The sequence below is a fragment of the Dryas octopetala genome, chromosome 5 (assembly GCF_963921425.1).
Source record: "Dryas octopetala chromosome 5, drDryOcto1.1, whole genome shotgun sequence".
Classification (NCBI taxonomy): domain Eukaryota; kingdom Viridiplantae; phylum Streptophyta; class Magnoliopsida; order Rosales; family Rosaceae; genus Dryas; species Dryas octopetala.
In genome coordinates this window covers 3,840,245-3,856,894 of record NC_141370.1, presented here as the reverse complement: position 1 = coordinate 3,856,894, position 16,650 = coordinate 3,840,245, and the positions used below count along the sequence as shown (strand labels likewise).

The following is a 16,650-nucleotide window of genomic DNA, read 5'->3' as shown; positions in this document are numbered from 1 at the left end:
AAAAAGCAGATGGTAAAAAAATGAAATGAAAGAGAAGTTCAGGTATTATCTATCCTTTGACAAATCAAGAAAAACTTTACCTGATCTAGCTCTTCCCACACCAAATCAGGCTTATCCATCTCTGTCGCCAAAACAGAAAGCTTATCCTCAATCTGCAAATGGAATGAATAGAATGAGTTATGTAGAATTTTTTCCAAGAAGTTGAGAACCTATAAATATAATATTATACCATCAATAACTAACCATACACATGGTGTAAAAGTAGGAATTTTAAACGAAAACACAAAGCTGGTGCTCCTCTTTAGAAATTATGTCATGTAATTCGTTGTACCCACAGCGGGTGAATTTTGTAGTATTATAATTCTTCAAAAACATCTTTGCTTCGTCTTCATTCAAGGAAATTTGAAGAGCCTGTTGTAAAAAAGCATCTTCATCGACATCCCCTTTTCTTAGCTTCGGTTTGGCAGAAGAATCAGCTGGGAGATCATCCTCAGACTTAGACTTTTCCTCCTCAACTTGTGGTTCCTGCACTTTGATCAAATATGAGGTCAACAAATAGAAAACTTACTCTACTGATAAGCTAGGTTAAAGTGAAAACCTGGTGGCGGTTTAGAGAATCAGCTAGAAGATCATCCTCAGGCTTAGAATCATCCTCCGAAGCCTAACTAATGTCTTTATTAAAATAATAATTCATGATGATGGTGACAATTATTATCAACTCTTGTGACCAGATAAAACTGTAGCAAGTATAATTTTATGGAAAAGTATAGATCAGTTTGAATTTTCCTTTGGAAAGACTAATGATTCGTAAAACATTTTTGTAAGACCCGAGTCCTACTTTCAAAATATTTTCCCAAAATGTCATAATATTATACTAACATATATTTATTACAAAAACCAAAATGTACATTTTGCTGTAATTTCTAATATCCAAACCAAATACAGATATGTAAACAATTTTAATAAAATTGAAAAGCTAAATATAATTCCAATCACAAAATTAAAATAAGAATTATAATAATTTCTTTGGCGTGAAATGGAAAAGTTTAATGTATTTTATACATTAGGTTTTTATTTTTTTATTTTTTTTGTGTATAAAATCCCAGTTAAATTCATTTGAGGAAAAGCAATGAATTATTTAGTTCAAAATATAAGTAGTTCAAAAATAATTGTAAACTAAGACTAATATTTAGTTTCTAACGTACGACAAATTTATTTGATTTTGGCCATTCTTTTTCCAAATGAATGAATATATTCTCAGAGCTTATTTCATTTTGGTCATTTCGAATATAATGTCAAGTAAATTTCTACTTAAATGAACTTACAAATGGTAACTACTTTAAAGAGATAAGTTGTACTCTTTTGGAAACAAATTTAAAAAATAAGACTTACAAGACTTGTAAGCGATGAAAAACAACACAAAACAAGTCCCGCGGGGTCTTATTTGACAGCTTTTAAAGAAAAAAATAAGAAAAATATAATAGGTTCAAGATTTATATAGTGTACATACACAAAGAAGTTGCACTCCTGTGACTGACATGAGTAGAATTTTCTTCCCCTGTTAGCTGCTGTGTTAGCAGTTCGTAAAGCACATGGTTCCCCACATGAATTACATGAGACTGATATTTGTCCTGCTAAATAAACACAGTATCAGAATGCATATTAGTTCGCCCAAGCGGGGCTCGAAGAGCAACAAAATCACAAATTCAGTCAACTGGCCACTCAAGGGTAATCCAGGGGATCAAGGATCAAAAACTGTTGAGACAATTATCATGCTTTACTAAAAATGAGTGTTAATGCCTTTGCGTGGACTAAGGTCTGCTTGGTGTACTTTAACAACAGGGGGGGCACAACGTGTTAGAATAAATGTCTTATTTTGTGAAAGTTTAAGCACTAAATCTTCTGTTTGAATCCTAATACCTTCAAAAAAAATTTCAAATTCCATATTTTATGCTCACATGGCTATGAGGGGGTGTTACGTCTATATTTTAGGGGAAGAGCTTAAAATAATAAATAAACATATCAGATCCTGCAAGCTTAATCTTTTAGGATGATTCGTATGTTATCCCACTGGCTGCACAATAAGACATTCCCAAAAATGCCACTGTTCAGTAATATTCGTCTAAAAAATATCACTACCATAAGAGCCATATGTTGATTGTCCCTGCAGGCTTCCCTCACACTGGTACCAGCATAAAGTATTCAAAAAATGTCTTGTACTAAAAATTCTATAACTATCATTTTGATTTACATGTTCCACGAGACTGCTAATACAACACCTCTAACAGTATAACATTGTCTGCTCCATCTCCCATGATTATAACTTGTCTCAGATATTTAAACCATGCAATAACTTCTAATAAAATAAAATGGAAGCTGAGAAGTCATACCACTTTGTACATTCATAGCTCGAGGCCTAGCACTGGTACATTCATACCTGAAGATTGGGAAGGGCAGTCGCCTGAAGAATGCCCTATTTGGTGACAGTATATGCAAGCACGCTGCCTGGTATTACTTTGTTGGACATTACTGGACATTGCTGGTGCTTGCCCTCTTGCTGAAAAACATATCAAGCATATGGTAAAAAAATTGGCATTTGGTGATACATATAACAACAAAAGAATCTAAGTACTCCTCTTTAGTTGGACTAGACAGTCAACTGTCTGCAGTAAAAAAAATTTTGATTTTTCTGTATAGAAAAATCTTAAATGATCAACTTCCAAAATTTATATGCTGTTCAGTGACGAATATTGGAAACCTACAAAATTGGATATAGTACAGCAGATTTTGTTCAAACTTCTCGTCTAGGATTGCATCACTCTTACAAGTAAAACTGTCTTATCACATTCATGATTCTGAGAACTTGATCTATAAGCTAACCCTATCTTATTATACATTCCAAGCTATGTATCATACTGTTGAACCAGTTCTATTTTGTGTACAATTATAACCTGCACTCCACTACAAGGCTTACTAATGTTAATTCAAATTTCTGCTTTGTTTTCAATAAAAGTTTCTCCCATTTTGGGGAAAACTACAAAATTAATCCTAATACCATAAAAACAATGCAGGTATGATAATCATCTCGATGATGATGCCCTATCCTCTGATAGAAAACTACCATGCAGGTCACTTCCTGGTTTATTACAGAGTACAGACAGTGGAGGGCCATGAAAAATGAAAAGGATGGGAATAAGATATGAAACTGAAAGACTTCAAGAATTTTGTAGAAAGATTACTCAAAATATAACATCTGTAACAACAATTCATATACAAATTGGTCGTTTTGTTTGAAATAAAAAATATTTTATTTTCTCAGACAAGCAAACCTGACAACCGAGATCCAGTTCCACAAATTTCCGTCAATTGTCTAAGAGTCTCATCACAGCCGCCAATGCAACCTAATTGTGTATATATGAAATTCCAAGTTAGACCAACTGCAAATTCCAACTTTAGAGAGAACATTACTTGACCAACAAATAATGTATGGTGTAAGGGTGTGACATTTCGAATGTTTTGTGTGTGCAATACATGTGTTGGAATTCTCTGCAAAAATGGGTGTGCACATAAGATGTAATGATAATGGAAAACATCGAAGAGTAATAGAAACAATTATTTATATGCATCTGTGCAAGCAGATGGAAGCACCAAAAAGAAAAGGTTTTAGTCAGCCATATAGAAGACATATAAGCACAAAGAGTAACTAAAGTTGATACTATGACAAGGAATGCAAACAAGAGTATAACTCTAGACATTGCACAGGACATTATGTCATAACTGAGGTCATGGCCCTACTATAGAATAATAGAGAAAGATTGACAACTCATAGTATATAGTACGAATCTAAGGCTTACAGGGTCAGGTATTGATTCATACACACACACACACAGAGATATATATATATATATATATACACTCACACACACACACACACAGAGGTATATATCTATATATATAGAGAGAGAGAAAGAGAGAGAGAGAGCAAAAAATGGAACATCAATAAATAAAAAGAAATATAGGTCGGTTCCACATAACCTATCACATAGAGTAAACCCAAAAGCAATTTCCACCTGAAATGAATGAGTCATGCAATATATCAAGTATAATACTTTAATTCACAAAGAGGCCACATCCACTAAATTTGATACAAAAACAAGGAATGCAAACAACAGTATAACTCTAGACATTGCACAGGACATTATATCATAACTGAGGTCATGGCCCTACTATAGAAAAATAGAGAGAGATCGACAACTCATAAAATATAGTCCAAATCTGAGGCTTACAGGGTCAGTTATTGACACACAGACACACACAGAGATTATATATATATATATATAGAGAGAGAGAGAGAGAGAGAGAGAGAGAGAGAGAGAGAGAGAGAGAGAGAGAGAGAACATGAAACGTCAATAAATAAAAAGAAATATAACAGTTGGTTCCACATAACACATCACATAGAGTAAACCAAAAAGCAAATTTCACCTGAAATGAATGAGTCATGAAATACATCAAGTATAATACTTTCATTCACAAAGAGGTCACATTCGAAAAGGCAATGAATTTGAATTGGAGTGATAGTGCATCAGAGTCTAGTGAGTCTAATGATTTCGAGTTTGAGGGAAAGAGTCTTGTAGACTTCTTAGGTTCTTTCTCAACAATCTTTTTTTCTTAGGTCTTTATTACGCATGCACAAATACTTCCACTTCTTGCCTGGAAATCTTATAATCCTTGATCATGGAAAGTCCAAATATGTATCTCACTCCACGGGGACTTCTCCTTCTCTTGAACACCAAACCTTTGGTAAATGCAGGCAAACACTCACCCCTTCTTGTTGATATTTTTGTTAAGTGAGAAGTGCAACTACACTTACATCACCTAGTTTCAGTCTCGAGTAGAAAATGAAGCTAGGAAGTCCAATGCAAGCTAAGTTGGTAATAAGACAACCCTAGTGTGCTGACTTGTAGGTACCTCGATTAGTTTGTTGGTTACAGGTTAATTGACACTTAAACACACCAAGTATCACTCGCAATAAAATCAAACTGTTCTTGTTGGAAAACTTGAGTGTTTGAGGCCCTAGTGGAGTAATAGGACCAAAGACAACCTTAAGAAACACTAGATGACAAATAGGAGCAGTTAGGTGATCAAAGTCCTCACTGTTACCCACTGTTTTGGAGTTTATTTAATACTAGGAAGCGAATCCACTCAATCTGGCAGTTTGATTAAGAATTTATGGTTAGTATTAAGCCTATAGGAAATTGGTCACAAATAGTTGCAAAACCATCTAGAGGCCCTGGAGTTTCTAGGAAAATTGGTGGTTGAGAATTTAGCTTCTGTTAAGTAATTTAAAAAGATTTTTAAAGTAGTAAACCAAATCTGCCTTGGATAGGTTTTCTTATTAAAACAGTACCTTGGAACTGGTACAAAGTTGACAGGAGAAGAGTAAGACATCAGTAAATTATTTTCAATGCTCTAAATTGACAGGATGCTCTAACCTTTTTTTTTTTTTGAGAAGAAACTTTTTATTGATCAAAACTCAAAGAAATACACGCAATGGACAAGATGTCCATTATTAAGAGAAAAGATCAAAAAGAAAAACATAGAGTTAGGCCTCATAAAGCAGAATCCATTTATCTAAGTGCTACCCTCCAATCTAAAATTATATCGAATAAATATACACCCCTGAAGTCACTAGTAACAGATGCCCAAAGGGAGGACCAAAAAACTACTCGATCCCACAATTCTTCAACATCTGCTCCCCTATAATCCTAAAAAATTCTTCGATTCCTCTCCATCCAAATAACCCAAAAAATGGCCATCATTCTGCTATTCCAAAACACCTTACAGGGTTCTTTTTATTAGTATGGCAAATCTGGCCAAAATTATTCTTATGATAGTAGCTCTGTCCATACCAATCTATCACATGCATTATAGGGACTCTGAAGTGTGAACTGAGACCAGGATAAGGAGAATGTGTCCCTAAACCCTTGACAGGATGCTCTAACTTTAACACTATACATTAACCACAATCATGAACCATGGAGAACAAAACCGAAATAAAAATGAATAAACCTAAGAAATATAAAACAGAAATAGATACGGAGGATCTTCATTTTTTGGGATGGGCAAATTCGTTTTAGGAGTTTAATATTTTGTTTGACGATAATGTATTCATGCATATGGATAAATATTCTTGGCCAAAAAATCAATCAGACATAATAAGCAATAAAATTTTTATATGCGAAATATCATAATAACACACTAAATGATTGTTGCATCCCTGGAGCAGGGAACAGGTCTCAAAATAGAATGTGTCCAGATAATCCCCGTATTACTATGGGGTTGCACATACCCAAATGGTTGGCACTGTAGTTTGGTGGTATTTCCAGCCGGCGAAATGTAAATTGAATCAAGCACACATGACCTGAAAAATTAATATCATAAGGAAACATAAGAGAGCTCAAACATGAGAAAAGGTCAAACACATAATTAGTGTAAAGAATGTATTAATGTGAATCTTTCTGGAAACCTGTGCCACATGGATGCTTTCAATCAGGTTAAATACATGAACCGTTCATAACTTAAGTGACACAAAATAAGAACAGTGCAATAGCCAGTGCATGAGAACACCAAAGTTAAAAGTTTGATACTGTAGAGATGCCGAGGCATTTGTGTATGTGTACTGGCATTTGTGTATGTGTACTGTGTGGGTGTCGGTGGATCGAAATACAGTTGTGCAACACTACTCGATGCGTTTTTTAAATACCATTGGATAAATGATGTATACCCAAAGTAGGTCCAACAAAGTGGAAGTACATTATCAAGTTTTAAACTGTGCCAACAATTAGCTGCCTTATTTGCATGTAATTTATGTGACATAATACTCAATCTTACTAGGGGCATGCAACAATAATGACCAATTAGGTGCACTAGAGGATTTGACAGACACAAAATAATGGTTATTTGGGAAAATATTTTGAGTAAGCTAAAGATTTAAGCAGTTGACTTTCACAATGCAACTCTGCTGGTTTTGCAAAGTACAATGGCTGTGAAACAGAAAATCCTTGACAGAAACAGGGATTTGAAAAGTTGGTGAAGGATTTGGGCCAGATTTCTCAGAGGCTGTTGATGCACATTTTGAATGCCAGTTGGATTTTCTGTTTCACAACCCCACCAACCCCACCCGCAGCCAAGGACCAGATTCCAACAAAACACAACATGCATACGAAGTGCTCCTTAAAGTAATTACCTTGTTAGAAGAATAATAGGAATGGGTTCATTTTCACAAAGAACGTGTACCAACTTATAGACACTCTAATTCAGGGTAGAGATGAAATAACTTGAGACTCTAACAAGTTAACATCTAGTGGATAGTATCTAATTGCATCTGCACAAAGAACATTTTGAATAGCATTTGCATAAGTCATTTGGGTAACTTAAAAGCAGTAAAATAATAGAGATAATGAAACCTGGAGTGCATGAGTTGCAAACATTAGTTGTTACAACTGCTTCTGATACGATCCAGGGAGCCAGACAACATTCCTACACTGCAAAGGTGTAGCAAACAGGTGTTACAATTATTATAACCAAAGTGATGTCATGGAAAATGAAAAATGTAGTCTCATAGAGTTTTGTTTTTCTTATTTGAACAGAAATAAATAGTTATCAGGTGGCTGTACCTAGAAAGGGTATACTGAGAGGTAAGCACATGAGAATGGAGTCTTAAATTGTAAATAGGACAGATAGATAGAACATCAACCTCTAGGTACCTTACCTCAAACCCGGACATAGACCCCAAGCCCCAGATTTTCGATAAGGACTCTGTATCCCACATTCCAAGTCCAGAGACCCGAACCATGGACTCTATATCACGGACAAGGACCTTCAGTCAAAAACCCATGACTTGAAACAAGACTCCGAGCACCAAATCCCAGACACAAGACCTCAACTACAAGCCCCGTATGTCAGACTCGAGGCCCAAACCCCGAACCTCATACTTGTATTCCATGTGCTAGACCCAACCCCCAAATCCTGGATCTCAAACCCCGAGATGAGGCATCCCACTCCAAGCTCGGGTCATGGATCCCAACCTTAGGTGGACTGTGACCCTGCACCCTATATTTTGAATCCCAAAACCTGAACCCAGGCCCAGACCTTGAACCTAAACCTCGAGCCCTAGACATTGGACCTGGACCTCAATACCGAGACTTCGAACTCAAAACCTGAGCCCGAACACCAGACCTCAAGAACTGAGCCCAATCCTGAGACAGTAAAAAGCGAAGTGTGGTTGCACTTTCAAGTACTTAAACTGAATATAGGGCTTTGGCACATGCAGTCACCAAAGTGTTATGGGTTCCCTCTCTTCCTCAAAACATGGGAGTTGATGTGGTGCCACCATGAAGACGTATTTTGATAGTAAGGCTATGATTTTCATTGCTAGTAATCCAGTCTTTCGTGAGCGTACTAAATAACTCAGCTCAAATTCAAAACAATTGCATATAACCCGTAGATTTTTCCAACACATGGTAACTTCACCATTTATTTTCCACACTGTTGTTCCCTTACATGCATTGTTGCATCTGTACCAATGCCCTCCTGTAAAATCAAGAAAAAAGTTATAAATATATTAAGATTTAATGCAAGCATATACGAAATATATACATGCACACACGAAGAAGTACTAGTGTAACTGCCTATGAAAACTTAAAAATAGATTAAGTGATAGAGTCAGCAACAAAATCATAAGACGGATCAAAATATATAATTTTATCACCTTGTCCATACAACTCAGCAAATCAGCTTCACTCAACGGTGGTGGAGGCCTAGTAACTCCTGAATCTAGAGTCAACGTTGTTGGAACAAACTGCAACATAAATAATTAAAGTTGTCATGTATATCAGATCCTCTGGTTTTACAATGCAGTCTATGACGTAAAGCATAAGGTTAACCATAATGTTTCAGAACATTGAAAATTGTACTGTAATCTATGAAAATATGGGTGTTGGGTGTAATCATTGAAAATTGTACTGTAATATTGACGAACCCTGGACCTAGCCTAATCCTAACCCTTACCCCACCCACCCTCACCACTTGGGCTCCCAAGGGCTTCTATCCTTTGGTTTTTCTTCTGTGTGTTTCAAAGTATTAAGATAAGTATGTAAAGCGGGGGAGGAGAGTGTGGACCATGTTTTCCTTCATTGCTCTTACTCTTTACAATTGTGGTGGAAGTTGTTTAGGGAGGTTGGCGCTTCATGGGTAATACCACAAAATTGTTCTGAGCTTTTGAGTACCTGCTTTCAGGCCTTAGGGAAGGGGAAAAAAGCAAAAACCCTATGGAGATCCTTGGTGCTGGCTTTTTTTGGGTTTTATGGATGGAGCACAATAGAAGAATTTTTGATGATCATAAGGGGGTTGAAGTGGAAGTTCTTTGGGAGCGAGCGAAATTCTGGGCTGCTTTATGGGCATCAGTTACGGCGGATTTTTGGGCACACTCTATATCTTCTATTATGCTGAACGTGTTAGCTGTTGTGCAGTGAGACTAGTTGTGGGGCGATGTCTTGGGGTTTTTCCTATCTGAGATCACTTTTTTTTTTTTTTTCTTTATAAGTTTGTGGATTCCTGATCCACTCTGTGTTTTTTAACTTTTTATTTTTAATAAAAGTTCTCGTTTCTTCTCAAAAAAAAAAAATGTGGATCAGAATTCCAATCACAAATTTTTGTACACACATTGCACCATCATGCAGCATGCTTAATATAATTGTCGTTTTAGCAGCACTCTCCCCCCTCCCCCCTTCTCCATGATAAGTGCTTCAAGGAAGAAATTCTTAACAAAATAAAGGATCCTAGAAACAAGATCAAATTTTTCAAACCATATCAATAATCATGATTGTTAATGGAGACCTCATATTGGAAAGTTGGGTTACCAACCAAGTTCAATTTCTTTCTTGGTTGGTGGTTCATAGTAATATAATTACTTGTGGCATGCTTCAGAAGAGAAGGCCCTCTTCATTATCTCCTCATTGGTGTGTACTGTACAAAACTGCAGATGAATCTTCCAACCATATCTTTTTACATTGCTAGTCTTCAACAATAATCCGGAGTAGGTTGCTTATGGCTTTTGGTTTGGAGTGGGTGGTCCCAAGAATTTGTAACTCTCTGCTAAACGGTGGAGAGTTTCCACCCTATTGAACTCTGCTGTTCTGGCAGTTATATGGGTGGTTTGGTGGGAAAGGAACAGAAGAACCATTGAGGATAGAGGAAGAGTTGGCTTTGCTGTGAAAGGGGATCAGATTTCTACCTTCCCTATGAGCATCTGCCCCAACATTTCAAGGAAGTTCCACTTAGTATGATCCATTTGGACTGGTCTGCCATTTTAGATTAAGTGGAACTGTTTGACCCTGAACTGTTTGCTTTGCTTTCTAGTTGGGTTTTGTGGGATTTTGGTTTTATTAGGTGTTTGATCCTATTGGACTCATCGCCCATCTTGTTTTGTACTTCTTTTTTCTTGGTTTTTATCCCCCAAAAAAAAAAAAATATATATATATGCTGGATTATGAATTCATCTAGCTGATTGGAAGGAAATTGACAGAGCTAATCAGAAATGCAGAAATGATTTAAAACAATAATTGAACTCCAATTGGAAATTTATATGCATAGCTTGGTTTGACAGTAGCAAACCTGTTGTCCAACGACATATGTTGGTAGCACTGAACCTCCCCATGATTCAAAGCCATAAACATCTAAGTAATTTTTCTGATAAAACAAGAAGCAATTGAGTCAAATATAACATCGAAAACACTCAACTTATTTAGCAAGCATATAAAGACAATAGATTATGTAGTGCCAAACCCTTATGTCACAAAAGTCAGAACACTGTATGCAAGTTGTATGAACACAATTAAAGCATTTCAAACACAAAGCAGGAAAGATAAGATGGCAAGGCCCAAGGATGCTTTTATTTAACTTCTCAGTCTAGAGATGACGTAACACCAAAGAGAGATCTACTAGGAAGAAAATAGAAGAGAGAAATAACAATGAAAGGGAGAATAGGAGAAACAGTGAAAAGAAATGAGGGGAAATCTAAGTTTAATTCATTAATCAAGTCCAATTCCTCCGTTACATTAAAAAGGCCTATATCAGTGGGGGACCAAGAGGAAAGTTTGGAGCTTCAGGAGGATTGTGACATTGGCAGTTGATGTGCTGAGCAGACAATTAGAAAAAGGCTAAGGAATTATAGCGTATAAAAGGCTGGAAGTAGGAAGGGACATGTTGGAGATCACTCATTTGCAACTCACAGATGATACTATATTCCTTTTGTCATGAAGGGAGAAAAGCTGGTCCAATTTACTATTAGTAATAGTCGTTCCTATAAACAGTCTATTACTGATTTTTGGAACAATCGAGTAACCAGGAAAATAGTGCAATGTCAGCTCTTCAAGACTCTTTTGATCCTAGGGCATACAGATTTGGTCATGAAAAGCCAGAGGATATGATCTAGACAAGGTCTTAGCATCACTTCCCTTAAGTTTGGCAAGATGTAATGCTGGATTTTTGAGATGTACTTTATTCTTGTACCTATGGGTTTGAGCACAAAATGCCAGACGAAAGGATTGAGATGTTGGCTCAGCATTCCTGCCCTCAAATTTGACAGGATTTATTGGACTCGGATGAAATTTTACTCCAAACAGTGAAAAAAATCTAAGAATGTAATGGAAAACTCACCGCCAGAATAACTCTCCCTGATGCAGAGAACAATTCACCAGCAATGTCAATTTCAACAGTAGTTTCAGCCCCTACAGCTGCTGTGAGACACATGCAAGGAAATGGCGAACAACCAGCCCATACAGTCTCTGAAAACAAAAATGAACTAAACATTCAAGAAAAGAAAAGAAAAAAAAATGGCTCTTAACTCAGACCAAATGAAAGTACAGTTGGAGAAGATGCAGTGATCAAAATAACACCAACAAAAGCTTAGACTACTTACGCGGTGATCTTCAGTCCATCTCGGTTCTCCTGAAGAAAATTTCGTTGGGTGAATAGGTGGATGGGCCTTGTCATCATGTCCGCCACTACCAGGATTTCTCCAAAGCCCAGATGCAGGGTCCAATAATCGTTGTGCATATGATCCCCATTCAGGATGCTCTTGTTGTTCTTGCACAATCGCCTATACCAAATTTAGATCCAACTGATCAGTTATTCAGAACAAGATGATGAAATATTACCAAAACAATAGTCACAACACCAAGATAGAGATGAGAACTGTATCCCATTCAATAGGCTATAACCCTGAAGAGTGCAAACACAATAAAAATGAAAATCCATGGTGATGTGTGAAAAACATTAGTGAATAAAGGGGAACTCTAAAGGCCTCAGAAGAAAATGATTTCATGTTCAATGAGTTGAAATGACATTTCAAGAATAATTGTACTGCTCCTTTTGGTAATTTACTGTTCAGTTTCCCATCTTGTCAGAGTTTTAAGCTCACTGATGCCAGGGAGAAAAAATTGAAAGGCTCAATTAAAGAGACTAGAAAAGTCCTTGGAGAAAAGCTAAAATTTGAACTTTAATTGTTTGTAAATTCTCAATGCTCAACACTATCAAACCCAATGACAATATGGTTGAGGCTGTACAATTTGAATAAGGAAACCCCAAAATAAACCCTCTAACAAAAACAAACCCAATATGGAAGCTCAAAATATGAAATAAAGTCAACCATGCTATGAACTTAACCCTACACCATCCTCACACATTAGTGCATAAGCACACATTACGATATTCATCACTCACTTTTTGAAAACTTTACATCTTGTGTCATAAACAGATTCCATATGCGTGTGCACAAATATGCAGACACATGTTTCATTCTTGTATCTACCTATATGAAATAGTTTTCATTATGTATTCTATTTCATTCTATAACCACTTTTATTCAAATTCTTTTTCTTCATTTCTCTCACATTGCATCCCCTTAAACTCAGTTCATTACTTTTTTCTAATTCTTTAATCCATTATATATTCAACTACTAAATTTCACACAATCTCAATATACATAGATATTACTGCCACAACCAGTAACAGATTTTGTGATTCTCATTAGAAGACAGAGGTACTAACATGCAAATCAGTCCTTTCAGAGAAGCCATCAGTCTCCGTGCGAGGATAACTGATGAAACCAGCTTGGTAAAGTTCTTCTGCCACCTACAATCAGTAAGAGTGAGTGAGTCTAAAGATGATGAAGTAATTGAAAACCAGCCCATAAAAACATGTCAGTTATCAAAAATATTGAAAAATTCAATGAGAACTTAAGAAAATGGATGCTGCCCCTTATATTGTACAGTATAAGGGGCAGCATCATGTGTACAAGCAAAGAGATACCCATTTTTTTTCTTTTTTTTCTTTTTCTTCTATGTGGAAGTTAGCAGGGAAAAAAAAGAGGAGGAAATAAATTATAAGGACATATGACAGATCCAAAACACTTGCGCACACACCCTGTAACCAGTCAATCTCATCAACCCCAAAGCATAAGAAGTGGCTTGAATCAATAATTAAGAAATTCGTATAAAAATAATAAATTAAGAGACAACCATTGAAAACTTTAAACTCAGAGGCACTATGAGCGGGAAGGAATTGGATTGACTAAATGACTGGATCAACTAGAAGGTAAAGCTTCAGAAAGTGCAGAACAATGCTTCACTCTCAAACCCAAGTGCTTATATTAGGGATACAGATGGGGGAGGGCTGACGATGGGTACCATTATCCACAACATTGATAATATAAAAGCATAAAGACACAGAGAGAGGCATGCACATACACTAAAGGTAAGGTAAATTTATCCATACTTAACCCTATACAACTGAACCACAAACCACAGTTTAATTGAAAACCATGAATGCTTGTGCCCTATAACTTAAGTTCAATGCTATGCAGAATTCTATTCTTTTCTTTCCCTTGCAGCTTCAAAGGGTTTGCAAGGAAAGTCAATTATTTGGGAGAATTACAAAATGTATGGCATTGAACCTACCAATTTAAAGTTGTAAACACATAAACGCACATACAATAGAAAGACACAAATATTGTGGCCCAAGTGCTCACCTTCATTGTATGTTCAGAACCCATCCGAAAGTATCTTGAGGCACGCTTTTCAAGCTCAATGGTATTCAAAGGATATGGTGGATACTTCAGCTTTTCCTGCTGTCTAACTTTTATGACCTGTATGAAATTGAAAATGTTAAAGCCAAGAGTGCAATAGGTGATGTCCAATCCACTCAGTCCAAAAAAAAAGATGTCCTATCCACTGTTTTTGTACTATTTGATTTGTGTTGATAAAAGTATCTTTCTTTTCATATAAAAAACAATAGCAAAAAACCTGCATGACTCACACTAGCAGTAGGTTCCTCAACACACATCTCATAAAGTATAACAGCACAAGCGTAATCAAAAAAATGTCCACGCCTGCAAAATTAAAATATCATAAAATTTTAAATGGGTGCCGAAGCTCAAAAGAAGAGCATCAAGTCTTCACACTTTACATCCAATTGAATGTAGCAATGCCTTCATCTGATCTGTGTGAACAGTTAATGGTCCAAAATTCCTCCAGCTCGTGTGATTGTATCTCCCTATATCGTTCCACAACAAAGCCAAGTGTAGGGAACTGTATTGAAAAAGGTAAAGCTTTTCACAATTGCAAAAACAAGTGTAGGGAGAGCTGTTGAAAAGGGAGCTAAATGATAAATGCATAAGAATTGAATACTTTTAACGTCTAAATCAGTGTAATCTGTGGTTGTACTCACACACCTGACAAGGACCATAACTTAGAACAAGATTTCTGTCATCCGTAGCAGAATCAATAACAAATGCATCTCTCAGATGCATAGTCTGAAACCTGGTAAACGAAGCACCAATTCGAAGATCTATTTCCTGCCCAAAAAAAAAAAACATAGAAGATAATTTGTGTTTGACATAGAAGAAGAACACGACCATAGCATGATAGAAGAACAATGTTAGTATGAGGATATGAGTAACAGTGGTTCCTTGAGTTAACAACCAAGAGTGGGTGAAAAGGTAAACTAACTATAGCACAAAACACTAACAACATATTTTTCAGTTGTGACTGTGTAAACTAACTTTGAAGTGACCCTATCGACATCAAAAGAGTCTGGTGATCAAAGGTACTAACTTGCCTAGCATCCACTGAATCGGCGAAGCATTTGTTTGGGTTGTGAAGATTCTGCACTGCATAATGGATATCCCTGAAGTGACATTAAAGTGAAATACTATGAAAACTGAAACCCAAGAGAATTGGAAATTTGGAATTAGAAGAAAGGACAAAAGCATAAGGGTATAGAACCTGTCAATCAATGCTGAAAAACGAGCCCTCCTTATGGTAAGATGACGATTTACGGCTGTGCAGACTTCTATGACTTCAAATGCAATGTTCTCTCCTTCTCTATCACAGTCAAGCCACAATACAAGCCACTGGCACCTCCTAGCTTCCTCCTCTAATGTCCTCTTGATATCCAACTTGTCCTACATTTTTTGAAGTAATAATTTCAATCAATGTAATATGCCCAAAGAAAAAAACAAGAGGCAAAGATTGTTGCACATTCAATTGCGGGTTAACATGCTCCAATGTGCATTTCAGCAAATAAAAATTTCATAAAGGCAATGTTACCAGTACATCGAGAGTGGTTAAACCACTAACAGTCATAATCACTCTACACCGTCTATTAAATCTCTGATTCAGGCCAGAAATGATGAATTTGTTGACCAAACATCAACTTTTCAATAATCATAACAAACTGGAAATGATTTTATCATCAAATAATCCCTAAACAACCATCACCACCACGAAATTGCTTTCAATTAACAAATGCTGGACTTGTCAAAACCACAAGTAAGAAGACGATCAATAGCCATACATATATAGAGAGAGAGAGAGTCGAGAGAGAGTGTGTGTGGACCTCGGGGACGAACTTGCGGAGAGGAACGTCGAAGAGCTGGGCGGGGTCGCAGGAATGCCATTTGCGGAAGCGGTCTTCAAATTCGAGCTCCATGAGGTGGCCGGTGACGGAGGTGACGAGCATGTGGCAGGGGAGGCCATTGATGGAGTAGTTGAACTCGAAGATTTTGTTGTAGCGGGATCGGCCTTCCCTCGTTCGCAGCCCTTGGTTCCGAGACAGAATGCTCGCCACTGACTTCGCCACCGACGGCTTCTCCGCCACGTTCAGCACCCTCATCGCTAAAAGCGAGGAGAGAGAGAGAGATTGAAGATTTTCCCGCCCTCCTGAAAAAGGGGTTTTTTGTTTGGAGTAATTTTGAGGCCCTTGTTTGTTTGATTCACCGAATTGGACGTATGTTGTCTTGTTGTTGTGATCTGCTTGGGTTTTAATATAAGGCTGTCACCTCATTATAATAAGATCTAACGGTTGAAAATTGGACAAAAAAAAAAAATGACAATGGGCATGACTCATGAGACTCGTTTTATAAGGCCCTGTTTGGGATTGTTGTGGAAGACCCAAAAGCAGCTGTGGATGACAATTCTCAATCACCCACAGCAGTTTTGGTGTTTGGTAAAAAAATGAAAAAGTGCTTTGCCCACAATTCTCAACTCCCCATAGCAAAAATAGAAAGCAAGTTTGTAGGTGCTTTTGAAA

At 36.8% G+C, this 16,650-nt stretch overlaps 1 long non-coding RNA gene and 1 pseudogene across 2 annotated transcripts; both read right to left on the bottom strand.

Annotated features, from left to right (window-relative positions):
• Positions 1 to 2,435: 2,435 nt before the first annotated feature.
• Positions 2,436 to 6,424, bottom strand: LOC147283625 (uncharacterized). The gene is made up of 3 exons (XR_015122280.1): positions 6,350 to 6,424; positions 3,330 to 3,401; positions 2,436 to 2,557 (listed from the first exon to the last, which is right to left on the bottom strand). It is a non-coding gene; the product is annotated as an uncharacterized LOC147283625 (long non-coding RNA).
• Positions 6,425 to 7,316: 892 nt separating this feature from the next.
• On the bottom strand, positions 7,317 to 16,437 carry LOC147283624 (DNA topoisomerase 3-alpha-like; annotated as a pseudogene). Its single transcript, XR_015122506.1, has 18 exons — positions 15,958 to 16,437; positions 15,345 to 15,523; positions 15,174 to 15,246; positions 14,792 to 14,914; positions 14,527 to 14,648; positions 14,377 to 14,449; positions 14,090 to 14,206; positions 13,111 to 13,194; positions 11,981 to 12,160; positions 11,719 to 11,846; positions 10,675 to 10,749; positions 8,771 to 8,860; positions 8,563 to 8,592; positions 8,200 to 8,258; positions 7,995 to 8,112; positions 7,772 to 7,860; positions 7,501 to 7,544; positions 7,317 to 7,384 (listed from the first exon to the last, which is right to left on the bottom strand). The product of XR_015122506.1 is annotated as a DNA topoisomerase 3-alpha-like (transcript).
• Between the last annotated feature and the right edge of the window lie 213 nt (positions 16,438 to 16,650).